The sequence below is a fragment of the Sus scrofa genome, chromosome 7, assembly GCF_000003025.6.
Source record: "Sus scrofa isolate TJ Tabasco breed Duroc chromosome 7, Sscrofa11.1, whole genome shotgun sequence".
Classification (NCBI taxonomy): Eukaryota; Metazoa; Chordata; class Mammalia; order Artiodactyla; family Suidae; genus Sus; species Sus scrofa.
This window is the reverse complement of record NC_010449.5, coordinates 7198008-7212375: the sequence shown is the minus strand read 5'-3', so window position 1 is coordinate 7212375 and position 14368 is coordinate 7198008.

Sequence of the window (14368 nt, the reverse complement as noted above, 5' to 3'; positions counted from 1 at the left end):
GACATGGCTTAGGGGAGGGGGACCCACCTGCTTGTTTCTGAAGGGGCCTTTTGTTACTAACTCAGTCAGGAGCTCTGAGGGGAAGGCTGGAGCAAGGGAGGTGCCTTGTGAGCTGGGAAAAGTCCTTGCTATACCCTCTGGTCCTTGGAAATCAGTGGCACATCAGGAGAACCGTGTCACTGGTCTGGGACTGGATGAAGCTAGAGGTCCTTGGGAAAACTATCTCAAAGGATGGCAGTAGGGAGAATGGGCTTCTGTGGAAAGGAACCTGGAAGGAAGCAAGAAGAAGGTTCCTTCAAGAGGGAATCAAGAGTTCAGAGAATCCTCTTGAATTTTGCTCCCCTTCCACCCTCCCCTCCCCCAATATTTTGGCTGAACCTAGTGTTTCTTTGTATTTCCCTCTTTTGCTGAGAAAACCTTAAGAACCTTCTACTAGGCTTAGATTTAACCACAACCCTGACTGAATCTGGCTTATGAAAACCAGACTTCTCTGAGACGGGTCTTCTGGCAGCAATTAGTCTGACTTTTCTTTAACAAAATTCTTTGTAATGCCATTCAGAAAACGGATCGGTAGGAGTTCGTGGCAGGGAGTGTGTGGGTGGGTGGCTAGGGGAGGGGGGCAGCCGAGGTGGGGAATGGTGTTACAGAAGGCCAATTTGTCTGATTTGGTGGAAAAAGAATCCCAATGTTAGCACATTAACTGGGGGAGCTGTGAAATATTTAATTAGTGCACTGGTTGGGATCCTATTAAGATCGGCTCTATTTCTGAGGACTGCCCTGAAAATCTACTTGTTCCTTTCTTCTGAGCAGAGGAGAGAACAGTATTGGCCATCTAGCCTTGGTTCTGAATTATTTCGCAGTTTACCAAAGCAGTTTATCTTTAAAAGCAGGACTGCCTGGGACAGAAGAAACAAGAGATCTAAGTAGTGGATATTCGAATGTAGAAGATTCTATGGGTGAATATAAGAAGAAAGTATGAGAACATGAAAGAGCAAGGAAACAATAGCCTGTCACCATCGAAGCAGCGACTTCTCTGTTCCTGATCATGGGGCAGTAACACAGTCCTAGAAAAGTCCGGTCGGCTGCCTCTCCTACGTGTATTTAAACATCCCACCCCACCCCACCCCACCACCCACCCACCCACCCAAACAAGAGACTTATTCATTGAGTCTGCAAAGCCACCTCTCTTCTCCTAGTTATGCAAATACTAAATTGAATCAACCGACTAAGAGTGTTCACCCCATTGCTGAAATATGATAGATTAAAAAAAAGTTGGATATTCCAAGAAAATTGATCCCAACCGTCATTTTCAGTATGAATGTCTGTGTGTCGATGGTGGAGACACAAATTCATCTTGTTGAAGTGGTGGCTGCCCTTCTGAGAAGCAGCCTACAGTTTTTGATCCGCAACCCCCCCACTCCCTCCTGGGGAGATAAGAATTCGAGCCATTTGAGATGCAAGGCAGAAAACTCCGGGGTAGCCAGTCCCGGGGTGGGGGTGGGGTGGACGGGGTGGGGAAGGGGTCCTCCCTGGTCTTCCTCTCCTCAAGGGTTGCCCGCCGTTGATAGGACCCGAGGTCCGAAGGGCCACTTTTCTAGCGAGTCCATTCCAGAAGGGAAAGCCGTCAGCAACTGCCTCCGGTCCTGCCCGGAGGAAGGAAAGATTGTGCCCTAGACTAGCCCCCTGAGAGCAAACCCAGGATCCCTGTCCCCTTCGGACCTGGGGCGCAGGGACTTCCTTTAGGCTGTCAAGAGGACTGGGTCGTGTCCCCGAAAACCAGGGGACCCCCTGGGCGTTGCTGTTCCAGGCCTCCAGAGTCGATGGCTTCTCTAACTTATGAACAGCCAAGCCTCAGTTTCCCTAATGCGCGGACCCAGCTGGGAAGTTTCCTAGGGGGCCGGGGACACTTGTTCTTTGGGGAATCGAAGTGGGGGCCGGCTGGAGGAAGGGGGTCAGCCTCTCTCCCGTAGTCCCAGGCGATGTTCCTGCCGCGGAGCGCGGGGCAGGGCCTCAGGAACCCAACCCCAGCCCAGAACAATAAGGGCAAGACGCGGCCGCTGGTTCTCCGCCACCATCTCCATCTTAAGCATCGTTAAAAAAAAAAAAAAAAATCCAATCTTGCTGCACACCCAATACATCATTTCAATAAGAATGACTTCACTTTAATAAAGATTTAATACGTTAAATCTGTCCTTGTCGCTGATGGATGCTTCTTTGTCTTGAAAACGATTTGGGTTTCCCCGATGAAGAATTCTGGAGGAAAGGCTGGAATTCAGAGTCGGGCTGGTTATTATTGTTTGCTAACACTTCCCAAGGAGGAGAGACCCCGCGTGCGCACTGACACACGCAAGCGCTCGCACCCTCGGAGGCCCGCTGGCTTTTTCTCCTCGGGCTCTCCAACGTGGAAACCCGGAAAGCTTCCCCGAACGGCCCGGGACGTGGGGGGAAGGGGAGCCGCGAGGGGAGGGGGCGCGCGGGCCGGGCGGGGTGGGATGCGCAGCAGCCGAGCGTCTGTCGGAGAATCATTTGCCCTGAATCACAAATTTTCACGGCTTAAAAAGAAAAGGTAAAGCGACTGTCTGGCTCAATTAATAAACATGGTAATTTCACACCCGGAGAAGGACATAATTTCATCCGAGCGCTATCGGCGCCATCACAAAGGGTCAGGGCGCAGCTGCGGCGAACCCGGGTCATTACGGAGTCGCCGAGCGGCTCCCGCGCCCCGGCCCAGCGCGCGCCTCGAGGCGAAGGATGGCTGCGGGCGAGGCCGGGGCGGCCCCCGATAAAGGACTTACCCACCGTGCGGGAAATGGAGCCGCTTTCAGACCAGGAGTAATCAGCTCGCAGACGTAGCGCCCGCCACGGCCAGCCCCCGCCCCCCCCTTTACTTTTCAAAAATAAAAGATAAAACCAGCAAACACCCGCTCTCCATCATCTCTGCCTTATTCTCTTCTCCTGCCCACCCCCCCCTTTTAAAACAAAACCAGATCCCCACCACTGCAATCTAGAGACACCCATATACATATTTTTAGGGGTTGTCTTTGATTCGTTGTCAACAGAATCCTATTGTATCTGTACATTTCAGGACAGTTGCAGTTGACAAATTTCTGGTGTCAAGATTTGGGGCCAGGAGCTGGGAGACAAGATACTAGCTTCAATCTCATAATCTCTTAATCACATTACACTTTAAGTGAGCATGTGTAATTTCACCCTTCAATGATTTATTTAAGCATTTGGAGCACAATTACTTGTCTCATATACAAATACTGACTGGAGCATTGTCTGCTAGAAAGAAACCCTGAGATTTAGGAAAAAGAACATATCTTTTCCGTTCCCTGACCTGTCCCACGTCGGAATCAAAATTCATCGGTTAAGCGAGACCTGCAAGGCCGCTCTCCTCAAAGGAAGGGGCCCCGGAGGCAAATCCACCCAAACCACAAGGGGGGGGGCGCCGCTCCCCCCTTCTCTGGGTTTAGATTTTTAAGCAGATCTTCAAAGCTAAAATAAATGCCCATTAAATAGCCGCATGCAAATAGGATGGAGCCGGGCAGCTAAACACACAAAGCCCATCTCACATAAAACAAAAGCATGATTGATGGCAACCCGGATGCTCGTGTGTTTGGAAAAAAAATTATACTTGTCCAGTCTCCCAGGTGTCTAAATTATTGAAGAGCGATGTGCATATTTCAACGGGAGAAGGTGGCCGAGGTTAGGGACCGGTGGTCTGCGCCGGGAATGCCACCGTGCGGGATATTTGAGTCTGGGGAGACTCCAGGGCAGAGAGTATCAACACATTCTTCTCTGGGCGGCCCAAGAGGCAGCGCCAACTTGGCAGCTCTCCGGCAAAAATGGTTAGAGAAAATGGATCGTTCTCCTCGACCAGGGACCCCACTTTCCGGCCTGGGGCAGCAGATCCTTCAGCAAGGCCCACGGCGGCGCTCAGCGTGCCAGGCCTCAGAGGGCGGAGGGCAGGGCCGGGCCCGCTCGGTTGGCAATGCCCAGTCTAGCCTTGAACTTCTGCCGGCGAAGTAGTCCGGGTACAGCCGACCCACTAGGTCTGACTCTGCGGGCGGAGCCCAGGGAGGGGCACAAGGCGCCTTCTTTGTTCTGGCACTTTCCGAGCCTCCTAGTGAGGCACCTCTGGGGATGAGAGAGGGGTCGCCCCGTCGGGTGGGGGGACCAGACTGTGCTTTGAGTGGAAGGCATGGTTGGGGGAGCTAGGGTTGGGACCCAGTGGCCACTGGTGGTGGTGGTGGTGGTGGTTGGGTTACCAAAGCAGGGCGTGGTAAAATAAGTGACCAATGGAGAGAACTTTCCAGAATCTCACCTAAAGAGGGAATCATTTGAAAATTAGCAAGCATCTCTGTTTATGTCCTTGCTCTTTGTCTGCCTTTTTTCTTTGCCTTCCTGCCTCCCTCTCTCTCTCCCTCTTTATAAATATGACAAAGAGGAAAAAAAAAAAAAAAACCCTCACAATTCTTGTTCACAGAGAGAGAGAGAGAGAGAGAGAGAGAGAGAGAGAGAGAGAGAGAGATCTGCCACTTGGGTATCGGCCTTCGCGGCCTCTCGTGGGCGAGGGACCTCCTCCCAGGCGCCCACTTCCTTATGGGGCTGCGGGAGGGGGAGCCGCGTGGGCCCAGTGTCCTGTGCGTGGGGAGAAGCCAGGATTTCCCACGCATCCAATCCTAACCCCAAACTTGAATCCATCTTGCTGCTCGAGTCAGGCTCGGAGGATTCATAATAGCGACGACAAAGAGTAATTACATATTAGAAAACAAAACAATAATTACACCGCCAAGTCGACACACCAGTCAGCGAAGCACAGTCGCCTGGGTTGGAAACAGCCAAGCCCACGGCGCCCGCAGCTGACTCAGCAAATTGGAAAAGCTCCGGGACCCGGTCCACACTGGCCCAAGCGAACGACCTCCCCCGGGGGCCGTTCGCCGGACGCGCTTCTGTCCCTGCGCCGGTCACCTGCTGTCGGGTCTTAGAGGCCTCCTTACTAAGCTCTGATTTGGGAGATGTCTGGCAGCAAAACATGCCCCGCGTACCAAAGAACTGGTTTCTTGGGGAGCCGAATGCTCTTTTTGAATCACCGTGGACACACAGATTCTTGAGTTTGAACATTTTTACACGGAGAGTAGAGAGAGGCGGTCCTCATGTGTTAATTTCCCCCAGCACCTGTCACCTGGCTCCTAGGTGACCTCACGGAGCCCTCAGGCCGCGGCGTCTTCGGGTTTCCGCCTTCTTTCCCCAAGCGGCCAGGCCGCCCGGCCCCTTTTACATCTTCTGCGGGGCCCGGAGGCGGGTTCTTGGGCCCAGCTTGGGACAGAGCCTGTTCCTAAGCAAAGCCCACCGCAATCGAGGCCAAATTCCCCGGTTTCCCGGGCCCAGCGGTGGTGGTGGTGGGGCGGGGGGCGTCTCCTGCGGTCAAGGACCCTCCATCTCCACCCCCCCCCCCACAATAGCCCGCCCTCTTCAGTGGCTCCAGCGCGTCCGCTGGCCTGTCTCGGGGGGCCCAGGCCCGGAGGGTGGATGCGGGATTTGAGGCGCGACTGGGGCGTGGAGGCGGCTCCCGCTGCGGGACGCAGATCTGCCCGACTTCCCGGAGCCCGCGGCGCCCCGAGGCCAGCTCCGCCTGCAGTCCTGGGCGGTGCGGCGGGGGGTCGGGGAAACAAACGCCGGAGGCCGTGGCTAGAAGATGCAACCTAGTTGGAAACACCGGGAAGGGCTTTAAAAAGACAGGGCCGGAGCCCCTCTCTCGGTCTCTCCTCCCACTTTCCCAGGCCTGGGTTCCCCGGGTCGGAGCTGTGTTCTGAGGCGAGGGGGCTTGGGTCGGGGGGCGTCAGTGCACTCTTGCCCAGGGGGGCATCGAAGGACGAGAGCCGAGACGGGGACTGCCCTCCCCAGGCGCCGGGATGCGGGGCCCCTCGGCCCGGGAGAAAGCCCAGAGCAGCCTCTTTGACCCCAGGCATGAGCATCGTTCAGCCTCGGGGACCAGCCGCACTCTCCCCTTTGCAGGGCGACACCATCTGGCTCCTCTATAGCGCAGGCGACAGAGGAGTCAGACCTGGCCAGGGAGGGACAAGGCCACAGCGACCCAGAGTGGCTACCGGGGACTTGGGGCGTCTGAGAAGCCGACGGGTCAAGCCTGGCGGCGGCGAGCCACTGGCCTGCGCTCGGTCTAGCGCCCTCTATAGGGCTCTCGAGCCCCGCCCAGTGCAAACCGCTCTCCTTTCATCCCGCAGGGCTCAGGGAAGGACAAAGGACCTATAAAAAAAAAATCCAACAACAACAAAAAAATATCAGCTTGACCCCCAAAAGAACACTGTTTAATGAGGTGGAAAATTCTTCCACACAAATTGCTTTTTCTACTACTTTATGAGAGTTCATAAATGTTAATGAAATCCAGTTACCAAAAAGTAACATACATCATTGCAGCTGAAGGGAGAGGCAGAGGAAGGAAGGTGGTGGTTAACGTACAATCATAATTAAAATAACAGCAGCGGCAGCAACAATGTGGCCCATGGCTAATGTGGTTGGAGGCCCGGTCCAGCGTCGCACCCTCATATCCAGTCTGGATTGGTCACTGGTGTTTCACTGGACAGAACAGATACTAGGGCTTAACTGATGCAGCAACAGCACAGCCAAAAAATGTAGGGATGCAGAGCCTGGTGGAGCAGAGAGGACATAAAAAGGAAATAAATACTTCTCTGTTTCTTTTCTTTTACAACAGAATACTTGTTACTGGCACAAAAGTCCTCAAAAGTCTTCAGAATAAGGAGCCAGATGAAGACGGCTGGGAGAAGAGGAGAATTCACCATTGCTTTTTCCTTCCTCTTTGTGCATCAAACTGTACTGCTCCTAGAGCAAGGGATTTTTTTTTTTTTTCTTTTTAGGGCCGCACCTGCAGCATATGAAAGTTCCTAGACGAGGGTTGAATGGCAGGTGGAGCTGCCAGCCTACGCCACAGCAACTTGGGATCCCAGCAGCGCCTGAGACCTGCGCTGCCGCTCACAGCAACACTGATAGGGGCCAGAGATCCAACCCACATCCTCATGGATACTAGTCTTGGTTCCCGTTACTGCTGAGCCACAGTGGGAACTCCTAGAGCAGGCGATCTTATCCTGCTCTTTCTATCCTCAGCACCCAGCTTAGGGTTTGGCACATAGTAGGTGTTTAATAGGTGTAGGCTGAATAAGTGAATGAGTGAATGGACTGCTAACAAAGCTAAATAACTCACTGGGCAATCTACTTGATAACATCTGACTGAGATGCTCAAATGCTCAATATATATATATACATATATATATATATATATATTTTTTTTTTTTTTTTTTGTCTCTTTGCCTTTTCTAGGGCCGCTTCCGTGGCATATGGAGATTCCCAGGCTAGGGGTCCAATCAGAGTTGTAGCCGCCAGCCTATAGCAGAGCCACAGCAAAGCGGGATGCGAGCCGCGTCTGCAACCTACACCACAGGTCACGGCAACTCAGGATCCTTAACCCACTGAGCAAGACCAGGGATCGAACCCACAACCTCATGGTTCCTAGTTGGATTCGTTAACCACTGTGCCACGACGGGAACTCCAAACGCTCAATATTTTGAATAGTCAACAAATATTTTTTGATACTGTCCTATGTGCAGGAACTATCTGTTTTTGGCCCTGGGGACACAGCAGACAGACGAAACAGACAAGCCTCTCCCCTCAGGAGGCTTATCTTTTGATTTAGAGTTGATCATATAGAGGAGCACTGTTTTTGATCTCTACTTAAAGGAACGGATTTTTTAAAAAATTATTATTTTTTGATTGTTCGTTTTGTCTTTTAGGGCTGCACCCGAGACATATGGATGTTCCCAGACTAGGGATCGAACCAGAGCTACAGCTGCAGGCCTACCCCACAGCCACAGCAACGCCAGATCCGAGCCTCGTCTGTGAGCTACACCACGGCTCATGGCAACCCCGGATCCTTAACCCACTGAGTGAGGCCAGGGATCAAACCTGTGTCCTCATGGATCCTAGTCGGGTTTGTTACCCTTGAGCCAAACTGTTTTAGATTCCACATGTAAACGAGCTCCTGCAGCCTTTGTCTTTCTGTGTCTGGCTTATTTGACTTTAGCATAATATCCCCCAGGTTCATCCATGTTGTCACAAATGGCTAGATTTCCTTCTCTGAAGGCTGAATAATATACACAACATTTTAAAAGATATGTTTTGAAGGAAGATGTTTTATATTCCTTTAATGCAATCGTTTTGTCTTCCGGCTTTATTTCTGAAGGAGAAAAAATATTTTTGTAAATGCTTAGGACGATTTGAATATCTTCTTGTTCCCTTTGAGAGCTGCCGAAATCAAGTCATTTTGGCTTTACACACATTGCTAAACAGTTCATGTCATCTAAATATGAATTCTAATACTAATAACTCTCATTTCTTTTGCCCTTATCTTCTACCAGTTCCTGTGCTCAGTACCTTACACGCGTGTTACCTCATTCAAACTCTCAGCAATTCTTGGAGATAAGTGGTGTTGCTGTTGGTATTTTTGTTTTTTTAAATTTTTAAAATGTTGATTTTTTTTTAGGACTGCACCTGCAGCATGTGGAAGGTCCCAGGCTAGGGGCTGAATTGGAGCTGTAGCTGAAGCCTATGTCGCAGCCACGGCAACACCTGATCTGAGCTGCGTGTGTGACCTATGCCTCAGCATGTGGCAATGCTGGATCCTAACCCACTGAGCAAGGCCAGGGATTGAACCAGCATCCTTAGAGAGACAGCATTTGCTCCTTAACGCACTGAGTCACTACAGGAACTCTGGTATTTTTATTTTTTAAATGGAGGAACCAAGGCTGAGAGAGGGTAACTAATGTACCTTAGGCCACAGTGAGTAACTGGCAGTGCCCCATCTGGAACCCATGGCACTAGAGTGCAGAAGGCACCATAGGATTTTTAGCCATTGGGATCAAGGGCAAAAGCCATTTGCCCTCAGCTTTCTTATTTATAAAATGCAGCTAATACCTGTCTAGTGCATATTATTCACAATGTGGTGAAGATAAAATTCAAAAACATTTTGAAGACATTGAGGCACTGCATGAACATACAGCTGTTTTTTGTTATTATTACTATGTGTAGTTCCTTCTCCATAATTGCTAGTACCTCCAGGAACTTCTGCAGCTGCCGTCATTGAAACTGATCGAACTTTAGCTGAAAGACTGTCTGGGGATGTGGGTGGTGGTGGATCTGGTGGGAAGGGGGTAGAGAGCCTGTGCCGGGTAAATGGAGAAAACACTCTTGGAGATAACTTGGCCCTTCCTGATGAGTCTTTCTGCCTCCCATGGGATCTCGGGGTCTGGCAGTAGGGGGTCTGAGGCCCCCTGCCCACCCTCCACAGTCTTCCCCGGGGATATGCTCCCTCCTAATTGCAGGGTGCTCTGTTCCACCTCGCCTGGGCCATCAGCCCTGCTGTTGGCCATCCGTCTTAGCGGCCCGTCCAGGCACAACAGTGAGAAAGGTTAAGTGTTCATTTTTGTGGGTGCATTCGCGATGCTGCTTTGAGACAGCATAATTACTACTTCCCACACCTTATTGTGTCTGGTGGAAAATGGTCACAAAGACATCAAACAAGCCTCAAGTCTCTGTCACCACCTACCGCACCTGTCATCCTCCAAAAAGCGGGCAAGACCCTGTGGGTGTTTGAAAACTTTCAGTGCCTTTTCACACGAGTCGCTCGTCTGGGGCGACACCTGGAGAGGTCTTTAATGTTTGAAACACAGGTCAGTTAATCAAGACATAGAGAGGCAGAGCTGTTATGCACATACTGGCCTCTTAATTGTTGTAGTAACCAGTCCTTATGTTTCATCCCTTCGTGTGTTTGTTCATTTAGTTCCCACTTTTGAGCCCTTTGCTGGGAATTTAAAAATTCCATTCAGAAGCTTCCAGGCAGGTGAGTAAAAATAAAATGACAGAAAAGTGAGGGTTAGTTTTTTTTTTTTTTTTTTGGTCTTTTTGCCTTTTCTAGGGCTGTACCCATGGCATATGGAGGTTCCCAGGGTAGGGGTTTAATCGGAACTGTAGCTGCTGGCCTACACCACAGCCACAGCAACACAGGATCTGAGCCACATCTGCGACCTACACCACAGCTCACGTGCAACGCTGGATCCTTAACCCAGTGAGCAAGGCCAGGGATTGAACCCGCAACCTCGGGGTTCCTAGACAGCTTCGTTATCCACTGAGCCATGACAGGAACTTTGAGGTTCATTTTAACAGAGGTTTGCACATACAGTGGGGCTGGATCAGATAATCATTTTGCTATATGTAATTAGACTAGAATACACGTTCTCAGTTGGGGTGGAATTGCCCTCAACATGGCAAAAGCTGTTTCTTGGGGGCTAAAACACTTAGATATTCCAATGGTTTGTGGTCTTCCGAGATCAGTCGTACTTGGCAAAATCTTATTCCTTTTGTATTTAATTTCTCTTGTGAGATAGACGTTACGTCAATCTTAATTATTATTGACTTAAGTCAATCAAATGATTTTTTTCTTCTTAGAGGGAGTGATAGTGAAAAGAGAAAAGACTTACAACCACTGGGTTAGGTAGATGAATTTTCCGTAGGAACTCAGGCTCATTTGCCTAAGGGTACCATGTTGGCTTATGGCGGCTGTCCTGTTCAGATAGTTAAAAAGCAGCAATTGACTTGGCTAATTTGTCCAAAACCTTGTCATTATTTTACTGATACAAGATTTTCTGATTCACAGGCTTGATATAGAGAGACCTCCTTACCTTCCCGACCCGTCTCATAAAATAAAATAGTGGATTCTTGGACTTCCTGTTGTGGCTCAATGGAAACAAACCCGACTTGTATCCATGAAGATGTGAGTTTGATCCCTGGCCCCACTCAGTGGGTTGAGGATCTGGGCGTAGGCCGGCAGCTGTAGCTCCGATTTGACCCCTTGCCTGGGATCTTCTGGAGAAGCACAGAAAAGCAACTGTTGGCCTCAGTTTCTCTGCTGCGAGAAGAAGCTGCTGGATAAGATGTTGACACCCCGAGAAGGGAGAGGTTTGGGTGGACAATCATTTGTGTTATTAGTTACAAACAGATGGTTGTTGAACTTGCAGACATGATTCCTTCCATTCATGCAGAAGTCAAGATATCAAATTTTAATACACAGAGAAAGCAATAAGTTCCTTTCATAAGGTTGTAAGTAATTTATTCTTTGGGTTTGCTGTTTTTATCCATTGGGCTAACTGTAACTTCCACGTCTATATCTTGCCCAAAGCGGAACCTAGGAAATTGCTGAGCCCAATATCTGAGATTTTTTGGAGACAGCTTTGGAAGGAATTGATCGCTATATAAAGACAGTTAAGTAGTAGAACCTAAGACCTGTTGGGAAACGTACAAAGAGTTGGACTCTAACAATCGAGAGAGCAAAAAGGATGATAATTACTGAGCAACTTGAGTGAAAGGGGAGAAAGACATGGTGGCCTGAGGGGGAAAAGGGATGAAAATGGTGACAAAAGTCGCTTTACCTGAAATGGCCTCATTTAAAGGGAATCATCGAACTTCCTGTTCCCCCTCCCACGGCAGTTTAAAAAATGAAAAGCCCTACCACCCACAAAGATGTCCTGGATATAGTCCTAAGGACATGATGCATTTTATACATTTTATGAGGGTTTAGCTCTTCTGGTGGGAAAAATGTTCAACAGTCAAAAGTGATTGGGAAACGACCGTGTAGTTGATTTTTGAAAAACACGAGTCCACTTATACTTTGGTGTGTGTGTGGGGGGGTGGTTGCTGGCAGAAAAGCTGGCTTAGGACTCCTTGCCAACAAAGGACAGAGCCGGTCAGTGGGCTGGGGACTTCCCCAGACAGAGCCGAGCCCGGAGGGGGATGGGACAGTACATTGCTTCTCAAATAGCATTTCCATCCATCTGCCTCCCAAGTGGCCACTGTAGATATAAGCCTTTCTATAGAAACCCTTCTTGTGTGAAGTCGCTTCTTGTCCAGTCACATACCATCGTCACACAGACAGGGACACAAAAGCCATTTGTTAAGGCCTCAGACAAGGCTGAAGGGGAGCCCTGAGAAGGCTGACCCACATTCCTTAAGGAATGTAACAAACAAGCCGTTTCATTCACACCATATTGGTATGGACTGCTTTATTATAGCCTTGTTATTGTGGCTGTTATTCCTTTAATGACACCATTTTCAAAAGTTTAAAAGTGGACTGCTAATATTTGCTTCACTCTAAATCTTGGTATTAAAGGATTTGGGGTGCATGTCTGTGTGTGCCCACACACAAAAATGATCCAACAGGCAATTTCATTGAAAGGAAGCTAGCTTTTACACTCCCAATATTTCTTTTTCAAATTATATATATATATATACTTTTAATATATATATTTATATATGTAGTCTTTTTGTCTTTTTTGGGGGCCACACCTGTGGCATATGGAGGTTCCCAGGCTAGGGGTCCAATTGGAGCTGTCGCTGCCAGCCACAGCAACACGGGATCCCTAACCCGCGGAGCGAGGCCAGGAATCGGCTTCCTCTTGGATGCTAGTCAGGTTGGTTAACCTCTGAGCCACGATGGGTACTCCCCAAATATTTCTTTTTATCTACCACACTGGGGACCTTTGACTGGATGACACTTACCGTAAAATAAAGGTGGACCTATCTGAAGCTGATAGTGGATTCAGAGGAAGAGGAACTGGCAGTTTTTAGCTGTGAGCCAGCTCTTGAACATGGATGGGCTCATTTCTGCACCTGTATAATGGGCACACTATGACATATCTCATAGGGATGCTGGGTGGAGAAGGTCACAATAAAAGATACGGGAAAGGGCAGAGTGCTTTGAAGATGTGAGGTGGGAAGGAGCTATAACACTGAGACCTTTCCTCTGAGATCCTTGTGTACAGGTTTCTTCACCGAAATTCATCTGCCACACTGGATGAATGCGGAGTAGTTTATTGCAGCCTAGAGTTAGATTCCTAAATGGAGGTCTAATTGTATCAAAATCCCCTCGCCACAAAACTGCAACCACTCCCCTTTCATAAAGATTAACTTCTAAAACTCGCAGCCTGGCAGGTAAGGTCTTCCTTGATCCAATCTCAAACTCCTTTTGCAGACTTTCTTTCTTTCTTTTTTTTTTTTTTTTGTCTTTTTAGCTATTTCTTGGGCCGCTCCCGTGGCATATGGAGGTTCCCAGGCTAGGGGTTGAATCAAAGCTGTAGCCACCAGCCTACGCCAGAGCCACAGCAACGCAGGATCCGAGCCGCGTCTGCAACCTACACCACAGCTCACAGCAACGCCGGATCATCAACCCACTGAGCAAGGGCAGGGATCGAACCCGCAACCTCATGGTTCCTAGTCGGATTCGTTAACCACTGCGCCGCGACGGGAACTCCCATCCTTTTGCAGACTTTTGTTTCGCTAAATGCTTCCCAATGTCCTGCTTTGGCTGCCCTAATCTTCTTGCCTTGAATATAGCAGGACTTAAGGGACCCCTCCAGCACTGCCTCTGGCCTTTGCTCAGCCTCCAACGACAGTCTTCCTACTCAGAAAACAAACAATAATTCTTATCCTTTGAGTCCCAGTTTACACATTCATCTCATAAAGCATCTCCACTAGTCAGGAACCTCTGGCTTCTGACTTCTTACAGCATAATATATATATATTTAAAATATGGCCACACCTCTGGCATTTGGAAGTTCCCAGGCCAGGGATTAAAACTGAGCTGCCCCTGAGACCTATGCCAGAGCTGCGGCAATGCCGGATCCTTAACCCACTCTGCTGGGCTGGGGATCAAACCCATGCCTCTGCCGAGACCCAAACCATTGCAGCTGGCTTCTTTTTTCTTTCTTTTCTTTTCTTTTTTTTTTTTTGCTTTTTAGGGCTGCACTCTTGGCATATGGAAGTGCCCAGGCTAGGGGTCAAATCAGAGCTACTGTTGCCGGCCTATGCCACAGCCACAGCAACGTGGGACCTAGCTGCATTTTCAACCTACACCACAGCTCACAGCAACGTGGGCTGGATTCCCGACCCACTGAGTGAGGCCAGGGATCAAACCCTCATCCTCATGGATACTAGTCGGATTCTTTTCCTCTGTGCCACAACAGGAGCTCTTTGCAGTTGGATTCTAAACCCACTATGCCACATCAGGAACTCCACATAATTCTTATAGCTTCCCCCCCCCCCTCTTTAGGGCATATGGAAGTTCTCAGGCTAGGGGTTGAACTGGAGCTGCAGCTGCCAGCCTACGATCCTGTTGCCGTGAGCTGTGGTATAGGTCACAGATGGAGCTCGGAACTGTGATTTGAGAAAAGATTTTTGAAAGTGTAAGACTTAATTGGATTTCTCTGCATTTGAAAATTGGTCC